The sequence below is a fragment of the Schistocerca americana genome, chromosome 2 (genome assembly GCF_021461395.2).
Source record: "Schistocerca americana isolate TAMUIC-IGC-003095 chromosome 2, iqSchAmer2.1, whole genome shotgun sequence".
Classification (NCBI taxonomy): Eukaryota; Metazoa; Arthropoda; class Insecta; order Orthoptera; family Acrididae; genus Schistocerca; species Schistocerca americana.
The window spans coordinates 864,766,159-864,791,783 of NC_060120.1; the positions used below are offsets into that span (position 1 = coordinate 864,766,159).

Sequence of the window (25,625 nt, forward strand, 5' to 3'; positions counted from 1 at the left end):
GATGGCAACTACTCTGCTTTTAGCATGACACTGTAAACATCCACTTGCCGATCTCAAGACGCGTCTCTAGCGGAAACATTTCTGCAAGTACTTGTAGCAAGCTGCTGAAATTAAATTTCCCAAGCGATTTGCAGAAGTAAACTTGCGCAAGTTTTTGTTCTAATGGAATCACCTCAGCAAGTTACTTTCGGAAGTTACTTGCTAGTGGACATGCAATTTTATAACTGTGAGTCTCCACAATTTTTTTAAGGCGAAAAGCCGAAGCAAAGAACCAACATACCCCACAAGGAAGCTTCAAATCGTATGACTTACAGAGAGGTGAGATGATGCCGGCACATGCACACGAGTTGACACTGCATCGATTTTTGCTGCGCCCCTGAATATGTCGCGGGAAGTTTCAAATACAAACAAACAATTTCGAGACGAGTTTGCTTATTATTTTGAAGCCTAGTAGGAAGAGTACCATGGCAGATTAACTGTGTATGAATGTACAGTATAAGTTACAAATAAACAAAAGCAAACATAATTTTTGTGTTTCTTTACCTACTGTACCTGTGGTTTCTTTCGGCTCATGTATGTCATCGAGAAGCTTCAAGAGTAGATAACCAAACCATCTAGGTTCGTAATTAATATCCGCACACTGCTCGATGGTTTGCTTGACAGTATCCTCTTTTCTCATACGCGACGACAAGCAACCGTATTTTTTTCCCTGCGCTTTCTTTGCTGTGCCAAATGTAGCAGCAATTCTTTGTAGACACTAACTTCATTAAGTGTCACACGCAGTCCTCAGCGTGGTTAGTGTTAGCAATTCGACAGTCTGCTGCCTCGTCCACTCCATTTTTTTAGAAGAAAATCATGCGAAAACACAACACAGCACGAGAGGTACTATACAGCTCTATAAACAACTGACGACACAAGCGGCATATAAACATAGCCAGCGCCGTGCAGGTGCAGTGGCGACATGTGGTAGCTGGCCTGAAACATTGTTCCCTTTGATTTGGACCGACACTGCTTCAGGCAGGTGTTTCAGAGTTCTGTAACATGTTTCCAAACGCTATCCACATCCAGCAGCCGGAAATATGTTCGAGGCCCAGCGTGTATGCGGCTTTAGGGCAGTGTGCTGTGGTTCCACATTTCTTAGCACAATGTACAGCAAAGTGTGGATCGCAGTCTCAGGGGATGCACGGAAGCAGGAGGTGGTCACTTCGAGAAGTTTCTGTAAATGTAAATGTGTTTGAGAAATGTGTCATCTTTGGCCACGATTAATAAATGCTTTCTTACTTGTTAACGAGGAATTTTCGGATCCATGTTCACGGAAACTTTTTGTGATGTTTTGCTGTCAAGAATAAATGCCTAGTTTCTGTAACATTTTTATATACCCTGTATAAAATATTTTAATATAGTAATTATAATTTGCTTGCTTTAGAGCTTAGTACATGTCTTTAGCATAGTTTACAAGAAAAATAATATAAATATAAGATCGTAGTGTACAATCAACATTTTAAAAATGTTTTTATGCTACCGGTACTTTATTTTTCGAATATTATGTAAGAAAGTCTTGAACTGATATACATAAAAATATAAGCACTATTAATAAAATGTTGCTCCGTCTCTCCAGGAATGCGCCTGCTATTCAAAAGATGTTTTAATACCCGCTGTCCTTAGTGGACGTCAATAGTCGTAAACCTTGCTCCATCTCTTGAGTCACAGCACAGCTGGTGCAACTGGTACTGGGTTAAGACGATAGATGGCAGCAGTGGTTACCGCTGTACGAACGTATCGTGCTACTGAATCGGTGATGTTGCCATGCTTGCCAGAGCGGGAAATGATCATATAACATCGCACGAAAAATTTAAGACTGGGAGGCTAAAGAAAATTCCAGAATCTAGGTTACGTACGATAACTTTAGGAGGAGGTAGAAGCTCTTAGCAACACTTTTGGATTTCACTGCTATTGTGACGTAAATATTCAGTGAGATAGAAAACCAGTGTACTGATAGGATATTATTGTCAGAAAACAACTGAAAATTCATTTTCTAAATTCACTGTAAACTACAGCTCTTGACGAGGAACCATGTGAAAGCACGGCCAGGTGACATAACTTCGATCGCTACCTCTGGCCCCTAAAGGCCTCGCATTTGCTCGGAACGTCACAGCCGAGCGCCTCGCTCAGCCAACCAGCGGGCAGGCTGCGGAGCCAATAGCTGCTCAGGCCTTCTCATTGGCTGTGTCTCGTCCTCCAACAGCTAGCTCTCGAGTCTATAGCAACCGAAAGGAAATGGTCGTGTTATCGCAGCTGGTGTGACAGTGGGGAGTGGGGTAGAAGTAAAGTAAATTATTATGCGTATCAACGCGCGTTATTGTTCGCCGGGCATTCTCAAAACGTAGAACTGTATCACGATATGAGAAGAAAAGATGGCCTTAATGAACGTTGTAGGTTTTTATTCTTTGAACTGCTGCAATAGACGGAACGAGATGCTGGGCAATACGTAGTTAAAGAAACGTAGTATATTTAATCTCCAATGCCAATACTTGCTTTATACATAACAGACTACCGTAAGTCTGGCATTAGTAGTAGTAGTAGTAGATTTATTCATTCAAGGGTCACCTTTAGAAGGAAGCTGGTCATGGTATTACAGATAAAGGAAGACACTTCATCTCCACTGTACATGGCAATCACTTAAAACTGGCAACACTTTTATTTCGCGAATCGTTCAAGATATACAAATGACGTTTTCGACAAATGATTTGTTGTACAGGTGATAGGTGATATTCTTCTCTCTTGTACCAATCAGGGTACTGAAGTAAGTATGTTTTTAAGGTTCCGTACCTCGATCGGTAAAAATGGAATCCTTATATGATCACTTTCTTGTCCGTCTTTCTATCCGTCTGCTTGTCAAACCGTTAAGACCTCTTTATCTTAGGAATGGGCAGAAGTATCAAGTTTAAATATATATCAAAACCTAAGGTGTATAGCCCCTTATTAATGTAAAAAATATAAGTTTCTAAATCAATACAATCAAAAGAGACGGCCGTTCAAGTAACATATTTTTTGATATTCGCAAACGCACCCATCAAAAAACCTATAGGGGACTTCCTGTTGGCTGACAATCATGAAATTTAGCAAGAAACAAAGTTTCACAGTACAAGTAAAGGAAAAAATCCGAAAACTGTTAATTTATAATTATCTTACACGAAAAAATTGTCATTTGCTATCTGATTGTCTGCCTGTCCAAGCTGAAATTCATGTCACACGCTAAGATCTGTACTCCTTGGCGGTGTAACAGACTTAAGCTTGTAAGTCAATGCAGTCAAAAGATATAGCCACTTGCGCCATGTATTTTGATACTCGCAAACTCGCTCATCAAAATTTGCGGTGAACTTCTCGTTGACCTAAAATCACGAAATTTAGTAAGCAGCAAGCATTTGTTATGCAGCTGTCTGTCCGTCCCTCTGTTAAGACCTTTATTTCTCAGTAACGGACAGACGTATCAAGTTGAAATTTAGGTCTCATACTAAGGTGTATGGTCCCTACGCGGTGCAGGAACCACAAACTTCTAAGTCAATACAATCAGTTTATGTCACATGTTTAGATACTTGCAAACTCATTCGTTAAAACTTATAGGGTACTTCCTGTTGACCTAGAATCATGAAATTCGGAAGAAGCAAAGTTTCACAGTACAAGTAAAGAAAAAAATCAGAAAATTGTTAATTTGTGTTTTATCACACCAAAAAAATATTCTTTTGTCATTTGTTATCTGACTGGGCAATGGCCTTGCCGCAGTGGATACACCGGTTCCCGTGAGATCACCGAAGTGAAGCGCTGTCGGGCGTGGTCGGCACTTGGATGGGTGACCATCCAGGCCGCCATGCGCTGTTGCCATTTTTCGGGGTGCCAATTGAGGAGCTACTCGAGCGAACAGTAGCGGCTTTGGTCAAGAATAGCATCATAGCGACCGGGAGAGCGGTGTGCTGACCCCATGCCCCTCCTATACGCATCCTCCTCGGAGGATGACACGGCGGTCGGATGGTCCCGATGGGCCATGTGTGGCCTGTAGACGGAATGTTTTTTTTGTTATCTGACTTCAATCTTAAAACATTCCCGAAAGTATTGAAATTCCCAGGACCGATATCTTACGAGTACCAGTGTCCATAACTGGCAAAAATCGTGAAAGATTCTCGATTTCCAGGATGGATGAACGGTCTATATCACTTAATTAAGTTCGTAAGGAACCCTCAGTGTGCGAGTCCTATAAGCACCTGGTCAATATAAAAAAAGATATTTTTGTCCTTTTTTGCAGTATTCGAGAAGTATTGTGATGTAACTCTATGTAAATACTACTGTTGAAACTGTTCGCGAAAGTAGCCGAAAATGTGTCGAAAGTGAATGTCCAAGTGCGGTTCCTGTGCCATACTCCGCTGTCGTTTCAAGTCTTTTGACTCTTTATTTGTTTCCACAAAGGCTGTCTACTCAAACATGAGTTTGCCCAGAAATTTGAAATAGTTTTCTTAAGCCCTTTTTGATGCGCTAGAAGCTAGCATATAGTGCCGTTTACAACAATCGTAGTTGACCACGTAACTACAAGATGTCCCAAGAGTAACGGTCAATATTCAGCGAAATTTCGTAAAATTTTCTAAAATGAAGGAACCAAACGGCAGTTGCTTAATCCACAATTTATTATTGTGTACACGACCGGTTTCGGAACGCTTTAAGTCCCGTCATCTGGTGTAAACTGTAATGATGAAAATAATTGAGTTACAGAAGAAGGGGGCGATTCCTCAAGTCTGAAAATACCAGTTAAGGAACTATGTGCTAAAATTTCTAAATGAAAGAAACCAAAGGTTCTCTGTCAAAAGGATAAAAGCGACAAGGGGGAAAAAAAATCCGATGAAACGGGTGTCACGATCGGACACCAAAAGTCAACACAATCTCGAAACATGTAAAATGCAATTAAACATTGGGATGGAGAGAAATAACGTGTTGCGTGGAATAACTTACCCCGCGCTGCGTTATCAGGAACACAAACTAGGTACTAGTAAATATTAGCCGTAAGTACTGAGACCGCACACGAGCCATAGGGCAAGCGCGATACGAAACAGACATGAGATTGGTGAACTGTTTAAATTGCAAAAGCGGAAAGTTACAGCAGAAAGGAGACGGACGGAACCATCACTAAGAAAGAAGAGGATCTGTACATTAAAAAAAAAAAAAAAAAAAAAACCGAGGAAAATATTACCTTATATGGACACTTTAACCTGCCTGGATAATGTCATAATTAATAGGTGGTAGTATGGAGCAATACAATAAATAAATATCCACTAAACATGGGCTCTAAAGTGCATACCTTAGGAGCTATGAGCACTTCTTCTTCGCCGCTGTGAAGCATCTCTTGTACTGAGCAAGTGCTCATTTTAGAGCCCATGTTTACTGAACAATTTTTCCTTGTTTTGCTCCATATAACCTCCTCCCAAAACATGGAAAGCAAATAGCTTGCAGTAGAAGATATTTGTTTCGTAATACCGAAGATGAAGTTCATAGCTCGGAATCGGATGGGAAAAATCGGTTTTTAATTGTCCTGAGGCCCAAAACCGCATAAAAGCACAAATCACATCGGTTTTTTATCCTCCTGAGGCCAAAAACCGCATAAAAAGCATCAATCAAAACCAAATCGGATTATTAATTTCCGTGTGACTGGCGCAAGACATGTTCAATATGCTGTCCACCGTTTTCTGCAAGAAGTTGAAATCAGGAAACAGCATGTTCTACAACTGATGGAAATGTTTCCGAGCTTACGTTCAGAAAGTGTTGCGGATTGCGTGCCTTGAATGTAGCTAAGTTTGCAGTCGGAACACTGAACACAATATTTTTTCAGATGGCCCCACAGCCAGAATTCACAGGGGTTAAGATTAGGTGATGGGGACTGCCAGGCTGTAGGGAAATGGCGGCAGATAATTCTAGCATGTCCGAAATGGCACTTCAGTAGCTGTTTAACGGGATTTGTAAAGTGCGAAGGTGCACCATCTTGCATAAAAAAGATCCCATCGCTACATCCACGACGTTGGAGAGCTGGAATGACGTGTTGAACAAAAGACGCTCATAGCGCTTACTAGTGACGGTACAGGTAACAGGACCGGAAGCTCCTGTCTCTTCGGAAAAATATGGCCCTATGATAAATGATGCCGTAAATCCGCACCACACAGTGACCTTTTCAGGATGAAGTGGTACTGGTTGATTTACTTGTGGATTTTCCGTTGCCCATAGTCAACAATTCTGTGTATTGACAAATCCTGTCAGATGGAAGTGGGCTTCGTCTGTCCACAAAATCTTCTATGGCCAATCATTATCCACTTCATTGCGAGCAAGAAATTCTAAGGCAAAGGTCTCTCTTGCTGACAGGTCAACAGGAAGCAATTCTTGCACATGGGTAATTTTGAAACATGTTCGGGAAATTCTTCGTGTACTACACGTTTGCACACCACCACTCGTCTGCTCCTGCATTGCTGTGGTCACTGCTTCCACTGACGTCGAATTAATTCATTCCCTCCTTCTACCAGGTTGCACACCAAAAGAAGCCGTCTTTTCGAATTTCCGAATCATTTTCTCCAGACCCACGGCAGTCATCGGACCAACGCTCTCTTTCAGACCCTCAGTGTGCGGAACTTCTGCAGTGCGACGTGTGCGCAGTTATCATCCTGTAATACAGCTATACAGGCAGAGAACGATCTTGCATTGAGACAGTCGTGGCGAACGTCGCAGACGCAAAAGGACGAAAAGCCGTGTACCCGGAGTGTCTATACCAACTTCAATGGGTCGTGCGCATGACAGGTGTTTTCATTTACGTATTCTGACACATACAGCGCCAACTATTGATCAATTTTCACATTATTTTTTTTATTCTGCCATATGTTGTCCCCCTCCTCCGATAATATTCCGTTGCAATTTGACGTCATTCTGACCAGTGGTGTTATTTCTACAGCGTTTTGAAAGTTTAATTATAATCACCCTGTATATCGAATGCCTCATTGTCGAGGCGGCGAATTTGCTTGGTGTTTTCTGCGTTGCCAAGGGAATATCATACAACGGTGTACACAGGAAGGGCTAAATATTTATTGATAGCCGCGCGGGATTAGCCGAGCGGTCTGGGCGTTGCAGTCATGTACTGTGCGGCTGGTCCCGGCGGAGGTTCGAGTCCTCCCGCGGGCATGGGCGTGTGTGTTTGTCCTTAGGATAATTTAGGTTAAGTAGCGTGTAAGCTTAGGGACTGATGACCTTCGCAGTTAAGCCCCATAAGATTTCACATACATTTGAACATTTATTGATATCTAGCAAAAGTACACTTCCGCGGCGGAAATTAATTCCTCGAATGTGTACAGTGGAAAAGTGCTTAATTTTTTTTTGGGAGTACAGCTTATTGAAAAATGCGGAAGGAAAAAATTTTACTTCGAATGTCACGGTCAGACATGCGTTAAACTTTACAAGAAAACGTAAGATGTCGAGTTCCCCTTCGGGCTGTATTGTACAATTACATAAGGAAGAATACTCGGTTTGAGACGGCAAAACAGAGCACTGAAAACAGTATTACTTTCGTTTCATGCTGGGTGGGAAGTTATACATTAGAAGCCACTGCTTCTGAAAGCGAAGTGACTATGAAGGCTGTGTGTGACTATTACGGATTCTGTCGGGAAGTGTCTTATGTCATTGTCACAAATGAAAGTGTCCCTATTGGTGGTCGCAGTGAAACAGTAGAAAGGGACGAGACGCACCTCGCGACTCGTAAGTATGGCGAAGGACGCTTGAAAAACGAAATCGCACACATTTGATTCTTTAGTGGCGCGGAGAGAGAATCGAAGAAACGCTTTATACTCCGTGTTTACTCTCGGGGTGAGGCAACTCCGGTGCACGCGATAAAGAATTTTATTTTACTTGCCACGAGAGCCATAACATGTGGGTGGAAGTCGTATAGCAATTTGCGAAAAGGAGACATTGACCACGATTTAGTTAAACACTCTGTAGAGTTCGTTTTATCCGACTATCGATCTATCCACACGCAAAACTTTGATCGTTCATGGAAATCCTTAAAGTCAGCTGTTGAGAGAGAAGTTCGTCCGGAGGAAAGGGATGATATTCCAGGACATATACTGTATTTCCATAACTTGCGCCTGTCAGGGAAGTATCTTCCGCCTGAAACTCTCCCCATATTTCTCAGAGATACTGCCTGTGTTTATCCCGTCTACGGAAAACAAGGAATACTGTCGACTGCCTATACCACACGTCGCATCGTCCACGATGAGGATGTCACTGACGGGTATAGTAAGTAAACTTACTCCTTTTCTTTACTATATTGCTGTAACTTGAACGAGAAATATTATGCTTCCATTGATCATTTCCATCAGTTCACCATGCATTCGCCTTTTATTGTCTGTGTTGGCAACGGTTCGACAGTGAGTCATTCGATATATAAAGCACTCCGTCTTCAGACCACAAGTGGCCCATCGGGACCATCCGACCGCCGTGTCATCCTTAGCTGAGGTTACGGGTAGGAGGGGCGTGTGGTCAGCACACCGCAGTCCCGGTCGTTACGATGGTTTTCTGTGACCGAAGCCGCTAATATTCGGTCGAGTAGCTCCTCAATTGGCATCACGAGACTGAGTGCACCCCGACAAATGGCAACAGCGAATGGCGGCCCGGATGGTCACCCATCCAAGTGCCGGCCACGCCCGACAGCGTTTAACTTCGGTCATCTGACGGGAACCGGTGCATCCATTGCGGCAAGGCCGCTGACCATTCGATATATAGGGTGTCAAAAAATATCAGATTTTTTGAGAGTTAGTAGTACTCATGGAAACAAGAAAAAGAAGTCCATTAAACATTAATTCGGAAATGCCTGCTTTCCGAGATAAACACGTGTTTATTCGAAGGGCTGCGCGACGCTTGGTTGCGAATATTACCACAGTCGCTACATTGGTGCCCCGTCAAATGTGTCGGCAGGGTATTACGATGCAATTTCACAGAGTTTCGAACTGAAGTTACCACGTAATTATGGCTTATTTAGTCTCATAATCGAGAAAAGATCCTTGACACAAATATGTCGATAGAAATATTGTAGCACTTATGCAGCCTCATTATAGAGACTTGGAAACTCTACCTGAGGAAAGCAATGTTGACGTCCTGGACGTTTTAACGTAAAAATATTTGCCATTAAAACTGGAATTACGTTACAGGTGTATTAGTTACATCTGCACACGCTCAGGGGAGCTATCATCTGAAATGGCAAATGGTCTCGAACACAGGTGTAAGATAGACAGTGTCCTCAAAAACCTTTATAAAACTATCCTTGTAACTCTTCCAAGGCCACAATAAATTATTCAGACCTCGCGTTTTGTTCACACTAGTGAGCGTAGGAAAATGGGTTACCTTTGTCAGAATGTGTCGCTCCTACAACGCGATTTTCTTTTGAAATGCATCCCCATCAAACCGGTAACAAGTTACCTTGCAATGTCTTACTGTGGGCAGTGTGCAATCAAGTCCACTGAAAATGCGAAGATTGCAATCCATTACGGGTGTTCTAATTTTCGTCCCTGGGCTCCATTTTCCTTCATAAATTTAACGATAGCGAGTTTTAATTCGAAAAATGTTTCCAGGCATGCCCATTGATTTATCCAATGTACATACATGAAGTCTACCTACTCTTTGCTCAATTTATTGAAAACTGTTGCAACTGACAATGGAATAATGTGTGTGGCTTGATAAATTTTCCTGTTCAGACCAGCAGTTTCATCACATGCTTCATACCTGGAAATCTAGTGCAAAGTGATTTTTGATGTATAGAATAATGAGTCCCGATTGTCGATCACTGTAATTTTCTATTCTTTCATTTCCAACTAAAGCTTTAAATTCTTTCTGTATGGTATTTCAACGTCGTTTCATATCAAATATGCAATACCCGTTGCTTATGCGAATCTGGAATATACATCCCTGTCTTCTGTCATTGCCATTTGTTTTGAAGGTTTGTGACGAGAGACTGATAGACTGCCTCTTTTTGTGCAAACAGCCGCTGGACCTGTGGACGTCCTTCACATCACGAACAAATAGCGAAGAGAAAACAGTGCTGACACCACGATTCTGTCGAACTCAGTTGCGCCGATCGAAAAATGCCCGCACCGCAGTGCTAAATGAAATGTCCTGCTGATACGGATACTTCCGAGAAGGTCCGAATAAAACCGAGTGGCAGGCCGGGCATAGGTTCGCATGTGGCTCACACACACTGCACGCGTGAAGTTGGGCACATCTAAGGCATGAGTTGGAAGGCACGGTAACTAACCAAGACACAATGGGGAGAATGAATATGAGGCTACCCATTTGTTAAGTGGGAACACGAGCGTTGACCAAATGATAAATTTTGTCACCATCAATGATACAGCGTACTGAAATCAGTTAATAATTAAGGCCATTAATTTAATGAAAGATTGGCTATGGTTTTAGAACCAGCCAAGATTCACAATTCTATTCATTAATGTACATAATTCAGTTTAAATAGCTGATGTAATGGAATACGTACATAGGACCTGTCGACCTGGAAAAAGCGTTCGGCAATGTAAAATGGTGCAAGATGTTCGAAATCCTGAGAAAAATTTGGGTAAGCTATAGGGAGAGATGGGTAATATACAATACGTACAAGAGCCAAGAGGGAATAATAAGAATGGACGACCAAGAACGGAGTACTCGGATTAAAAAGAGTGTAAGACAGGGATGCAGTCTATCGCTGCTACTGTTCAGTCTGTGCACCGATGAAACAATAATGGAGATAAAAGACAGTTCGAGGATTGGAAATGAATTTCAAGGTGAAAGGATATCAATGATACGATTCGCTGATGGCATTGTTACTCTGATTGAACGCCGGCCGCTGTGGTCGAGCGGTTGTAGCTGCTTCAGTCCGGAACCACGCGGCTGCTACGGTCACAGGTTCGAATCCTGCCTAGGGCATGGATGTGTGTGACGTCCTTAGGTTAGTTCGGTTTAAGAAGTTCTAAGTCTAGGGAACTGATGACCTTAGATGTTAAGTACCATAGTGCTTAGACCATTTTTGAACCTGAGTGAACGTGAAGAAGAATTACATGATTTACTGAATGGAATGAACAATCTAATGAGTACAGAATATGCATTGAGAGTTGCATGGGGGCTTAATTATTTAGAATGCAAATAATTTTTTAATTTTTAGTCGCTGTCTGTCCGATTACGCTGCCTCGTAAACGGTTGGCCCTGACTACTATTAGTACGCAATCGGACTGCATAGAATAACAACAAAGAACGAAAGAAAACTTCCGTTAACACAATTAATTAATTAAGTCCCCAGCAACTATAAAACCTACGAAACAACAAAACACAAGTGTAGCTGTTCTGTGTGTGGAAGTGTGATTCAACGTACACATCTGGCACGGTTCTTCCTCAATAAGACCAGATATTTTAAACACCATTTATACTGAAGTAATTAAAAAAAACCAGAAATACTATAATTGCACATAGAAACCAGAAATACAGTCTAATACAAGAACACGAGCCAGATGCTTTGTTGACTGAACCTGTAACCAATAGGCATTATTGTTCAAGACATTGAAATAATACAAAAAAAGGAATTTTTTTACCTTCATATATATTGACGAAAAGCACATTACAGCATCCCTAATCCAGCAACATCTGGTGTCTAGCCCATCAAAACAATATGACAACATCTGAACAAGCACTCTCCGTGGGAACCTCTCAACAACGACTCACCACTGCTACATCTCAACAAGCACTCTCCACCACGACTTCTCGACAAGAAGTGTCCAACACCACATCTCGATAAGAACTGCCAGTGGAGGCGGCTGAAAATACTCTTTGGCGCAATCTCTGGCGCTGTGGCTCAGTGTAGCCACCTTTCAGAGTAAATCGAAGGAAGACGAAAGTAATGAGAAGGAGCAGAAATAAAAACAGCGAGAAACTTAACATCAGGATTGATGGTCACGAAGTAGATGAAGTTAAGTAATTCCGCTACCTAGGCAGTAAAATAACCAATGACGGACGGAGCAAGGAGGACATCAAAAGCAGACTAGCAATGGCAAAAAGGGCGTTTCTGCCCAAGAGAAGCCTACTAGTATCAAACATAGGCCTTAATTTGAGGAAGAAATTTATGAGAATGTACGTCTGGAGTACAGCGTCGTCTGATAGTGAAACATGGAATGTGGGAAAACCGGATCAGAAGAGAATCGAAACATTTCAGGTATGGTGCTGCAGACAAATGTTGACAATTAGGTGGACTGATAAGGTAACGAGTGAGAAGGATCTGCGCAGATTCGTAGAGGATGGGAATATGTGGAAAACACTGACAAGGAGAAGGGACAGGATGATAGGACATCTGTTAAGACGTCGTCAGGGAATGACTTCCGTGGTACTAGAGGGAGCTGTAGAGGGCAAAAGCTGTAGAGGAAGACGGAGACCGGAATACACGCAGCAAATAATTGAGGTTGAAGGTTGCAAGAGCTACTCTGAGATGAAGAGGTTGGCACAGGAGAGGAATGGGTGGCGGGCCGCATCAAACCAATCAGAAGACTGATGACCCCCCCCCCCCCCCCCCCCCCACCCAAAAAAAAAATTAATTAATTAATTAATTAAAAAATGATCGGTCTAGGACGAATGTGGTTATTTTAAATCACGGTTTCTTCTGTTTAGTCACTCCATCACAGAAATCACTGAAAAATGATGTTTATGAACATGTATTATATAATAAGAGACTCCGTGCACTGAGCCTTGTTACAAGGATTGTGCAGGACCACTTTCCGAAGTGGAGTGGGGGTGCTGGCTTCGCGGTACATACTGCCAGCCGGACACAGCCGAAGCGAAATGCAGCGAAGGCAGTGACGTCACAGCACGCAGCAGGCGAGCTGGGGGTGCGGCCGGGTGTTGTGTGTTGCAGCCAATGCCAGCCAGCGGGGTGCTGAAGCGAACGGGGTGGAGCAAGGCACAATGGAGCGGAGTAGCCCCTATGGGTGCCTGCGCTGGCCAATGGCAGGTGACTGACGTGGCGGTCGAGGCAAATACCTGTCTGCTATGGCGGATCGCGTCTTCAAAGGAGTTCCCTCAACCTGTAGGACTGTTACGGCTGAGATGTTGGTATTTTGCCGCAATTAACCCCTCTACAGTTGGTAATCATAACACAACTAGTCGGCTGCAAGTTAACCCCTAAATATCCGCTTCTGCTGGTGAAACTCAATGGCCAGTTTGCACCACCTAGCATTTCTGTGCTAGCCAACCTCCTCAATATAACCTATATTCTCGCGCGGATAGACTGCTAATTTCTAGCTACTGCAGCTATTGGTACAGATAAGTTTCCCCTATTTTCATACAAACACAACCTTTGGCTATGGGTTGTCCAACTAGTCAGGTGATATTAATCATCACTGTGAAAGAACAGTTGAAACGACATCAGAGGTCAAAACCAGATGCATCCGCACACACCTTGGGGACACTGTTGAGTGCCATTCTGGATCACACACCCGTGGTCCCCAAAACTGCAATGCTGGAGAAGGTTGGCCACGACCATTCGAACTTTTTGACATTCATGCACGACTCACCACATATTTCTGTCAATTGGCGATGAATTTCAATCGGCGCAGTGCCCTTTGCGTTCAAAAGCCGAATAACTGCGCGCAATTCGCACTTGGCGGTAACATCCAACGGGAGCTCCATTCTCAACGGCTGCCAAGCCAAGATTGAGCGCCTTAGCGCGGCGTGCGCATGTTTACTCACAGCGCGTGAAGCACTCTTCATAACAGGGTGACCAACTGTCACACAAACAGAGTTCTGTACTTATTTAAAAATAGGAGACCTTACTTTGTTGATTACCCTCGTACATTAAGTGATCACGCACTATACTCTTGGGACAGTGAACCAGTGCTTTGTGACGTTCAACGGATTTTTTTGCTAAAGAGGCAAATCAGGCTCATTTTTGTGTGAAAGTACTTAAAAATATTTATTTTGCTTATTGTTCTGTTGTATTGTGTATTCCATGTCTCATGTATACTTTTGCCAGTGTCTTGTACTGGGTGTGCCAAATTTCACATAATATATCATAAGGATACCATCAAAACACACCCTTGATTATGCCTATATTGTTGTTTTAAGTGCCGCAGACACCATGTTTTCGCAATCCACGTAGCTATTAAGTATACACAACAAGTAGGATGCACTACTTATAATACTCACAGAATTATTTAACTAATTCGGAAACATGAGTAGTCATGAGAAATCTCTGATGATTTATTAATAATATTCAATGTTTAACAAGCCTAAAATTATGTTGTTCAACTTTGAATGTTCATGCTTTGTGTTTGATGAACGTCAGGATAAATTCAATCACACCTAAGGGTGCAAATGTACAAACTTTCATTATAGCTGTTCCAATTGACCATCCAGACATTACTCTTTACACACTACCCATTTCTGAGACACAAATATCAATGATCTTCAGTCAGTTAATATTATCATATTAGTCGGCAAGGAACCGATGTAAATGTCAAGCAGAGTTAAGTTTTCGCGATATGCTGTTTAGTGTAATATTAACTCTGACCTGTGAGTCGAGATTTACTTTGCATTTGTTTGCTGGATCATCAGTCCCTGTTGTTAAGATGGCATCATCTCAAAGGACGTGCCTTCTGTGCACAATCAAGTAGTAAATATGAGGTAAAGGCGGTATCTTTGGATTTGAATCTGATGGGGCGAGGGTGCTACCAATAGTCAACACACTATGAAAGTAGTGCCTTTTGAAGCTTGATAATCTGGACAGTCCTTCGGGTAGACCAGAGGGTGAACAAACAAGTGGAGGTAAAAATTTTGCTTGTGGCTGCCCTACTACTTAGCTTAAGAGGGTCACCCTCTGTCCAAAATTTTAACTAGAACGGGCAATGTAAAGAAATGTGGCAGCCGGTTCTGAGTGTAGTTTTCATCAAAATTATAGGGTAACTTTATAATTCAGTGACTGAAAATAGGATAAATCGGTATGGAAATATTTATTGAGGGGATGGAGTCATGATGACTGGGAGTACAGTGGTCCATGTAATTGTCATTTCTTTTCTTTATCAACATGGTGATGGGCTCACTGGGTTGTGGAAGCTTTTGGTACACACGCGAATAAACAGTGCGTTGGATTTGAGCCGAGCGGTTCTAGGCGCTACAGTCTGGAAGCGCGCGACCGCTACGGTCGCAGGTTCGAATCCTGCCTCGGGCATGGATGTGCGTGATGTCCTTAGGTTAGTTAGGTTTAAGTAGTTGTAAGTTCTAGGGGACTGATGGCCTTAGAAGTTAAGTCCCATAGTGCTCGGAGCCATTTGAAACGATGGATCTGAAATGACGAGCAGGGAACGTGGCGACTAATCGGGACTGGCCAGGCGGCTGAAATGGCTGTCCAGAGGGGCGGCAAGCTATTGCCTACTGAACAATTTAATGTCCAGTTGGAGAGCAGTGCGCGGCTAAGAGCGGGAGGCGGGGGTGTCTTTCGGTGTTTTGCTGATCTCCTTTGCAGATAGCCATCTACCGGTTGTAGAAAGGGTGTGGGGGCTTCAGTGAACAATGTCTAGCCTCGCAGAGGCTCTTACTTTATTTCTTGAGTCTTGAGGTGTGAGACTAATGGCAAAAGTGGAAGAACGAGCGATCGGTGTAATAGTGTGTGACGTCAAGAGTGTAGCTCTGAACACAATGGCTGTTTGGCAGTAGGGGAGATGTTGTTGCTGCGATTGGAGTTTGAAGGAAGCGCGCTATTTTGGTGAGATTCTCTAGCTGGATCGAATCGTCACAATTGGGCAGTTGTGCTTCTTAATTTCGCAATTGGAAACTAGCACTGTTTTGGCGGGAAGGTTCAAATGGTTCAAATGGTTCTGAGCACTATGCGACTTAACTTCTGAGGTCATCAGTCGCCTAGAACTTAGAACTAATTAAACCTAACTAACCTAAGGACATCACACACATTCATGCCCGAGGCAGGATTCGAACCTGCGATCGTAGCGGTCGCGCGGTTCCAGACTGCAGCGCCTAGAACCGCACGGCCACTGGCGGGAAGGAATTTGGAGGTTGTAAGTGACCGCCACGACAGGAGGGACTAGGCGTTTGCGGAGGTGTCTGTATCGTTTTGAGCTTTGGTCGCGGAGGTGTCCATATCGAATCCGTGTACAGTAGCGATAGAGGACGGAACGACGAGGCGTGGCATCTTCGTTGGGTCTGCAACATCTTCGCGTTGCGACAGGATGCCGACAATCTCGTCTTCACGAAAAGCCAGCACTTCTGCAGCGTACAGCGTGTACAACATCGCCATACTCACGATGAGCGTGTTTCGCAGCACCGGCAGAGTAGCTCATTTCGATTTCACTCTCGTGGAATCGTGATATTCCTGGCTGTGTGCCGGCCGGTGTGGCCGTGCGATTCTAGGAGCTTCAGTTTGGAACCGCGTGATCGCTACGGTCGCAGGTTCGAATCATGCCTCGGGCATGGATGTGTGTGATGTCCTTAGGTTGGTTAGGTTTAAGTAGTTCTAAGTTCTAGGGGACTGATGACCTCAGATGTTAAGTCCCATAGTGCTCAGAGCCATTTGTACCATTTTCAATCTGGCTGTGGCCGCTACTATTCTATTTTGCTATAAGCTCGCCCTGATGGAGCCTGATACACGTGAAGTAGCATATAGTACAAAAATGGAGTGAGCTACAAGCGACAGATGGTACAGAATGTGCCAGTCATGTGGGAGAGTCCGCCAATTGTATTGAACTTGCTTCTGTTTGGTAGGAACATTTCGGTGCTAGGCGCCAAAACGCTTAGCTTCTCTTACTAATTATTCATATACTCTTAAGGTGGCTATAATTTTACACCTTACAAGCAGTCATCCACATACTTTGCCGTGATCTACAACCACATTAGGTATTGTTTGATAGGTAGTACATCGTATATATGTATATTTGAAGGAGATTGACATTGTCACGTACGTCTTGTAAATAAATGTTAACGCTTATTGCATGAAAGGTGATGGAGTGTCTTTATTATAAAAACGGCGTAATGAATGACTGCCTATACTAGTAGAGGTTGGAACTCTAGTGGAGATGAAACGGCAGGCAGAACTCAAGCTCTGGGTGGAAGGCCCGCACAGGTGTTGGCCCTGCTTTAGTTAGTTATTTAGTTAGTTACGTATTCCATTGATCAATAGCACGAAAAAACCGTTATGATGTGGAACGTGTTTAACACAGGAAGTAGCTTGACGGAGATCGTGGCACCTGAGCTGGTGCACAATAGGATGACCGCTGGCCACTATTGTAGTAGGGGCCGAAAGGATAACCGGATAATACTTCCGAACGCTGAAAATCTTGGACGCAGGTGAGAGGAACGAAGAAGCGGCACCTCGGAAACCACACGGGCTGGGTTATTTCCAAGGTTTGTACGAGTATAGGTTTTTCCTCGCAAACGTTCCGCGCTGGACGACAAAAGACTAAAATATGGTTGGTCGGAGTTCGGAAGATGTGTAGAGGGGGAGAATATTCCGAGGTATCGGGAATATGATTCGTTTTCGGAATTACGATAGTGGGGAGCCGAGTCTTATTGGGACGCCAGCGCTGTAGAGACGGGGTCTTTCCGTTGTGAGCGCCCGTGAGTGACGGTCGCTCAGTATCAGCTTTGTTGATACAGACAGACTTGCTCTCCTTGCTCTCAGAAGAGTTTATAGTTAGAACAGTTAGGCACTGTACCGTTGCGATCCTATACGCGTCTGGACTTCACTTCCGGGTTGGTAGTCATCGTTGAGTACGCAGCGTTCAGTAATTGAGAGCACTTCGTCTGCCTACACTTACGTTGAGACGTTATCTGAACTCCGTCCTTGTGGCTGGGAGTTCACGTTTCTCGTCTGTAGAACACAGAGAAGAGAAGACAGTATTAGAGTATACTAGGACCGCCTTCTGCGCCCTAGTGTTTGAAAGAGTTTATTTGTAGCTGGAGTTCTTCCATCGTCGAAGACGAATACGAGAACCATCGCATCGACGTACCGGACGCAGTACATACGGTGATATCGCTAATTGCTTCGGTTTATTAGGGCTATAAAAGCAAAACAGCTGTGATCATGTTAGTTTATTTCCACTGAGGTTCCACACCACAGTAGATCATCTTTGAAAGTACTGTCTTCTAATGTTTGGTATGATGTCAGTCATTTCGCGTTATTGATATTAGATCGCGCAGTCATAATGAGGGGGCAGAGTTGGGCAATTGATTCGTAATTTTCCTTAGGAAATATAAACTTCGTAATATAAATTTTTTTATTCTACAATAAATATATAAGCAGGAACAAAGTTTATCATTTAGCAGGATTTGTTCCCTTCATCATTCATTCATGTTGTCCGCCCCCGGTAGCTGAGGGGTCAGCGCGACATAATGTCAGTCCTAAGGGCCCGGGTTCGATTCCTCGCTAGGTCGGAAATTTTCTCCGCTGAGGGACTGAGTGTTGTGTTCTCCTAATCATCATCATTTCATCCCCATCGACGCCGAAGTGGCGTCAAATCTAAAGACTTGCACCCGGCGAACGGTCTACCCGACGGGAGGCCCTAGTCACACGACATTTATTCATTCATGTTTAGATTGTAATTTATAGAATTAAGAGATCCTAAGGTCTGCTTCAGGGAGTAGTCAGACAGGGCCATATCTTTATTTTAGCGTTTATTATTTTCCGTTGCCACATTCATTTTACACCCGCCTGGAGTAGCACCTTGCATACTTTTCATTGAATTTAACCCAGTTTTTAGTATACCCTACGAGTCTGTCGTTTTTGTTTATTCAATTTCACTAGTTTTGAGAAACATAAGAGTAACGATATCGCAGCCGACGTGCTTTGGACACCTTCGGGTCGCCTTGGCGCGCCTGGGAGACGAAGTACTTGGGCTGCACTAGTCTCTCTGTTTCGGACGTTCTGGAGGGCCGGACACGTAACTCTGTCTCAGGCGTTCTGGAGGGACGGACATGTCGTACTCTGTGTCGGAAGTTTGATGGAAAAGTTACCGTACAATTAAGAAAGCTATGACGAGTGCTGTAAAAGACAGTGTAAAATGTGTGAATATTTAAATAATAACCAAACAGGATACATTAATGAGAAATGTTGCTCACCATTATTGTCAGTACTACAGATTTTGCCCTCTGTAGATACAGTCAGTAGTCTGGGCAAGTGGCATCCCATAAAAAGCACAATCACAGGTTCGAGACGACAGCGTAGCAGCGTCCGCCGAAGAAGATCCCACGACCGACGAGCTGTCTTCTGCGCTGGGGCCACAACTTTAGAAGACGACAGGCTGGTGGAAAGAACGGTTAGAGACTCTTGTCCTATCTCTCCAGATCTCTCCAGCTTCCAGATCTGACTTCCAAACGACACATAATTTATTGAATCTATGACGATCGCATGTCTCAAGTTCTTCGCACGTGTTTGAATGTGCGGACTTTAGGCGATGGCCACGTACTTCCAGACACTGATTTATCCAGTAATTTGCAGTGTTCTTTAGAGTGGAATTGTTGTCGTACTTTGAGTGTAAATTCTCGAATGGGCAATTACCAAGTTCATACATTGGCAAAGAACTTTGCTATCCACCAAGACTTAAACCTCAGTTTGGACGCGGCATTGTCACGATTTTCGTAGCTACACTTGTATGTCGTTAATTGATGTGTTTCTGAATAAATTTGGGTATTTAACTAATCAGTGTTTCTGGTTGGCACTTTCACTATATCAGGCTAGATGCAGTTGACTGTATTCAGTAAGGTACTTAGCGTCATAGTATATCATATACAAATAAATTATTCCAGTCGGATAGCGTCAATCACTTTCAGATTTATGCAAATTCCCCGCTTTAACGTCTTTGCCGAGGGCCGTAATTTCACGTTATCCACTTAACTTTGCGCACAATTGAGATTTAAAGGGTATATCTTAATAGTGAGATCTGCCATCAGTTAGTTTTGAAGGGTTGGGAATATAACCACCAACTGGGTTTTGCGTGGTGTCCTTTAACAAATACGTGGCGCGGGGCACCAAACATACAACGTTTTCAGAGAACTTTTCATCATATCATTTCATGTTCAAACATGCCACTCCTAGCTCTTGGCGAAAAAAATTCGTAGGTTACCTTCTCTTCACGTGTAGTCAACGATGACGATATGTGCAGAGTTCGACTCCCAGTAAGCACAGAATTCTTCATATAATATTTCTAGTTCAAACATGTGCACATTTCGCAACTGTTGAGGAATGTATACAGGGTGAGTCACCTAACGTTACCGCTGGATATATTTCGTAAACCACATCAAATACTGACGAACCGATTCCACAGACCGAACGTGAGGAGAGGGGCTAGTGTAAGTGTTTAATACAAACCATACAAAAATGCACGAAAGTATGTTTTTTAACACAAACCTACGTTTTTTTAAATGGAACCCAGTTAGTTTTGTTAGCACATCTGAACACATAAACAAATACGTAATCAGTGCCGTTTGTTGCACTGTAAAATGTTAATTACATCCGGAGATATTGTAACCTAAAGTTGACGCTTGAAACCTCCGATGTTCAGTTGTGTGTTGTAACAAACACGGGCCACGGTCGGCGAGCAGCATCTGCAGGGACATGTTTACGATGACGACCGTGTTTACGAGTGTGGCTGTAGTGCACTGTTGTGGTTTGGTCTACCTGTCGCAGTGTCCGCATGTAGCGCTTGCTGCTATTGTTATTCTGCATTCGTCTCCGCACGCAGACCAACTGTAGTACACCGTGTTACCAGACGTTTGTGATAGTGTAGTGTTGTAGGAACTGTGACCATGGTGTATTCGAACTCTGAAAAGGCGGAGATGATACTCATCTATGGCGAGTGTCGACGAAATGCAGCTGAAGCCTGCAGTGTGTATGCAGAACGGTACCCGGACAGAGAGCATCCAACGTGCCGCACATTGCAAAACATCTACCGCCCACTGTATGCAACAGGTATGGTCGAAGCACGCAAACGGGTCCGTAACAGGCCCGTCACAGGAGAAGCGGGTGCAGTTGATGTGTTAGCTGCTGTCGCCATGAACCCACAGATGAGTACACGGGACACTGCGAGAGCCGGTGGACTGAGTCAAAGTAGTGTCATGCGCATACTGCATCGTCACCGCTTTCACCCGTTTCATGTGCCGCTACATCAGCAATTACATGGTGATGACTTTAATCATCGAGTGCAATTCTGTCAATGGGCATTAACAGAGAATGCGTTGCAGTTCTACCTGTTTACCGATGAAGCGGGTTTCACAAACCACGGGGCGGTGAATCTACGGAACATGAATTACTGGTCCGTGGACAATCCTCGCTGGCTCAGACAGGTAGAGCGAATAATTGGCGACCACGTCATTGGTCCTCACTTCATTGCAGGGGCCCAAACAGCTGCAACATACATCGCGTTTCTACAGAATGATCTGCCAATGTTGCTCGAAAATGTCCCACTGGGAACGAGTCGACGTATGTGGTATCAGCATGATGGTGCACCTGCACATTCCGCAATTAACACTAGACTGACCCTTGTCAGGATGTTCGACGGGCGTTTCATAGGACGTGGAGGACGCACAAATTAGCCAGCCCATTCTCCTGATCTTACACCTCTGGACTTCTTTCTGTGGGGTACGTTAAAGGAGAATGTGTACCGTGATGTGCCTACAACCCCAGAGGATATGAAACAACGTATTGTGGCAGCCTGCGGCGACATTACACCAGATGTACTGCGGCGTGTACGACATTCATTACGCCAGAGATTGTAATTGTGTGCAGCAAATGATGGCCACCACATTGAACATCTATTGGCCTGACATGTCGGGACACACTCTATTCCACTCCGTAATTGAAAACGGAAACCACGTGTGTACGTGTACCTCACCCCCCATGGTAATGTACATGTGCGTCAGTGAAAAAGACCAATAAAAAGGTGTTAGCATGTGGACGTAATGTGCTGTTCCAGTCTCTTCTGTACCTAAGGTCCATCACCGTTCTCTTTGGATCCCTACGTAATTCGGTGCTCTCCGATACACACGATCGAACAGCGGAGGAGTGGTACTCAAACGTCAACTTTAGGTTACAATATCTCCGGATGTAATTAACATTTTACAATGCAACAAACGGCACTGATTACGTATTTGTTTATATGTTCAGATGTGCTAACAAAACTAACGGGGTTCCATTTAAAAAAACGTAGGTTTGTGTTAATAAACATACTTCCGTGCATTTGTTTATGGTTTGTATTAACCAATTACACTAGCCCCTCTCCTCACGTTCGGTGTGTGGAATCGATTCGTCAGTATTTGATGTGGTTTACGAAATATATCCGGCGGTAATGTTAGGTGACTAACCCTATATATTTCATGGCTAGAAAACAATGGCGATAATGAAATTATTGAGTCCCAGTAAAGAAAAAAAAGACGTCGTCTAGTCATTTAAGATTCAAACATCTCGCTGCTGGTGAAAACATACGATATCTAACATCTTAGTTAACCCATTAGGCGCTGAATTCGAAACCCCGACCATCACAAAATTTAACGTCACGTCATTTCAATTTTCAACATGCACATACTTGTTACTTATGGCACCATACTTAACATAGTTCTTGCTTAGTTAACATCGACAATAGGTGCTAACAGGATTACTGGTCCAGTACAACAATTTTGATCATGTAACTTCAACTTCAGACTCACTAACTGATACTGGTGAAAACTTTGGTATTTCACGTCTCTTTATGCCTAGTCAACAATGACCATAGTGTTCTAGTCTTGTTTAGCATGGAAGCTTTCTTTCGTTAGCAGTGGCTATAGCTGCTACATTTGAGTACAGATGCAGTCATGTCTTTTAAAGTTTCAAATATATGTGCAACTAGCTCCTAATGAGTACCTTAGATATTTAGTGTCAGTTAGTGCTAGATAATTAGGGCGATAGGCGGCTTTGGAATTGTACATAGATCCACGTGGCCGGTCGCTGTGGCCGAGCGGTTCTAGGCGCTGCTGCTACGGTCGCAGGTTCGAATCCTGCCTCGGGCATGGATGTGTGTGATGTCCTTAGGTTAGTTAGGTTTAAGTAGTTCTAAGTCCCATAGTGCTTAGAGCCATTTGAACCATTTGAAGATCCACGTGCCATCAAGAGTACAGTGAAATTATTACTGATACCGTGCTGATGTTGAGGTTCCAGTTGAACGCCTGCTGCTGTTACGTAAAGTTTTACTAGCTGCTTCCTTTATTAACCACTTTGGTTCAAATGGCTCTGAGCACTATGGGACTTAACATCTACGGTCATCAGTCCCCTAGAACTTAGAACTATTTAAACCTAACTAACCTAAGGACATCACACAACACCCAGTCATCACGAGGCAGAGAAAATCCCTGACCCCGCTGGGAATCGAACCCGGGAACCCGGGCGTGGGTATTAACCACTTTATTAAAAGTTACTCGCTAAGCGAACGACAGTTAATGGGTGACTGCAAAACCTTTCAGAGTACAAGAACAATTCAAATTATCATAGTGCACTGGGAGCCCAGACATTCCTGTAAAATTTCTTATTAAAAAAATATTTAGTTTTGGCTAAGGACTACTGTGTGATTTGTATGATATGAGTTAGGGGTATTAGTTGTCTCAGATACTAATGGGAGTAGCTAAATTTTTGAATTACCATTTACTGTAATAAACTTGAGTTTACAGGCGTTAAGATGTGTCTCATCTCTAATAACGTCTTTCCTGATATTTTCAGTATCATGGTATTATTTCACATCTGAACTGGTTGCCATAGAGGACGCTGTTCCCTAATGCTTTCTTGGGGAAACCGTTTTGTGCAGTCAAATGACTGTTCCGAAGAGTGCTTAGAGGACCTGCATGAAAGTTAACATTGTGCGGGTTGCATACAATTCAGGTGGAACGTAATGCAGGTCTTTTGGATACTTCTGAGCATATTAGTACGCAAAATGTAGGATATTTAAAACTAGCGACATTTTGAAATACACAGATAACAAGTTAATTAAAATTATTACGACATACTTATGCACTTCAACTTTTGTATCTCTCTGAGCTGAATCCGCTCATACCATCTCATTTGTAGCAACAAATTTGAATAGTATGGTATTTTATTATTATCTAGTTCATTCATCATTACAAATATTAATTTACAGCTTCTATTTGGATATGTGAGGGTGAATGTTAGGCATAGGTCGTTACAAATCTGCTTTCATATTAACGTAAGTGCTAATCAGTAAACGAGTATATACGTATTGTGGGTTGAACTAAAATGGATTTCACTGTGAAAGTACAAATAATAAAGTTACGTGATTTATATCAACCACAGCTGTAATTATCGGCCGGCCGGAGTGGCCGAGCGGTTCTAGGCGCTACAGTCTGGAGCCGCGCGACCGCTACGGTCGCAGGTTCGAATCCTGCCTCGGGCATGGATGTGTGTGATGTCCTTAGGTTAGTTAGGTTTAAGTAGTTCTAAGTTCTAGGGGACTGATGACCTGAGCAGTTAAGTCCCGTAGTGCTCAGAGCCATTTTGTAATTATTGTCTGCTACCAATCGCTGTTAATATCTTGCTCCTAGCTGTACGTGTTTGCGCACGAGCGAATTCGAAGGTTGTAAGTTGGCTATATAGAATTTCGCAACTTACAAGCACTCATCTACATACTTTGCCGTGATTTACAACCGAAATTTCGTATTATTTGATAGTTTGTACATCGTATGTATGTATGAATATTTAAAAACAGACTGACATTGTCACGTACACCTTGTAAATAGTTGTTAACGCTTATTGCATGAAAGGTGATGGAGCGTCTTTATTATCAAAACAGCGTAATGAATGATTGCCTATACTAGCAGAGGTGGGAATGCCAGTGGAAATAAAATGGCAGGCAGAACTCAGGCCCCGGGAGGAAAAGCCCTCACAGGTGTGTTGATCTCTTTAACACAGAAAGTATCCCAAGACGGACGGTTGGGACACCTGAGCGCTGAAGCACAATACAGCGGCGGCTGTCCGTATTGTGGCGGGGCCGGAAGGATAACCAGATAATACTTCGGAAATTCTGAAAATCTTCGGCGCCACAGAGAGGAATGAGGAAGTGTAACCTCGGAAATCACACAGGCTGGGTTATTTCTGAGGTTCAAAATGGTTCAAATGGCTCGGAGCACTATGGGACTTAACATCTATGGTCATCAGTCCCCTAGAACTTAGAAGTACTTAAACCTAACTAACCTAAGGACATCACACAACACCCAGTCATCACGAGGCAGAGAAAATCCCTGACCCCGCCGGGAATCGAACCTGGGAACCCGTGCGCGGGAAGCGAGAACGCTACCGAACGACCACGAGCTGTGGACTATTTCTGAGGATTTTTACTCTGAGAAGCGTACCATTGTATGAATTCCTAATTAACGGGTGTCGGTATTTCCTCACAAACTTTCCACGATGGACGACAAAAGTCTAAAATGTGGTTGGTCGGCGTTGGGAAGAATCTGGAGAGAGGGAGAGTATTCGGTGGTTTCGAGAATATGATTTGCTTTCTGCAGTTACGAGGGAGGAGAGCCGAGCTTTGTGGGAAGCGAGCGGTGGA

The 25,625-nt window shown here is 43.4% G+C and overlaps 1 pseudogene; it reads left to right on the top strand.

Annotated features, from left to right (window-relative positions):
* The first annotated feature begins 3,764 nt into the window (after nt 1–3,764).
* LOC124596672 lies at nt 3,765–3,882 on the top strand (annotated as a pseudogene).
* Nucleotides 3,883–25,625: the final 21,743 nt, after the last annotated feature.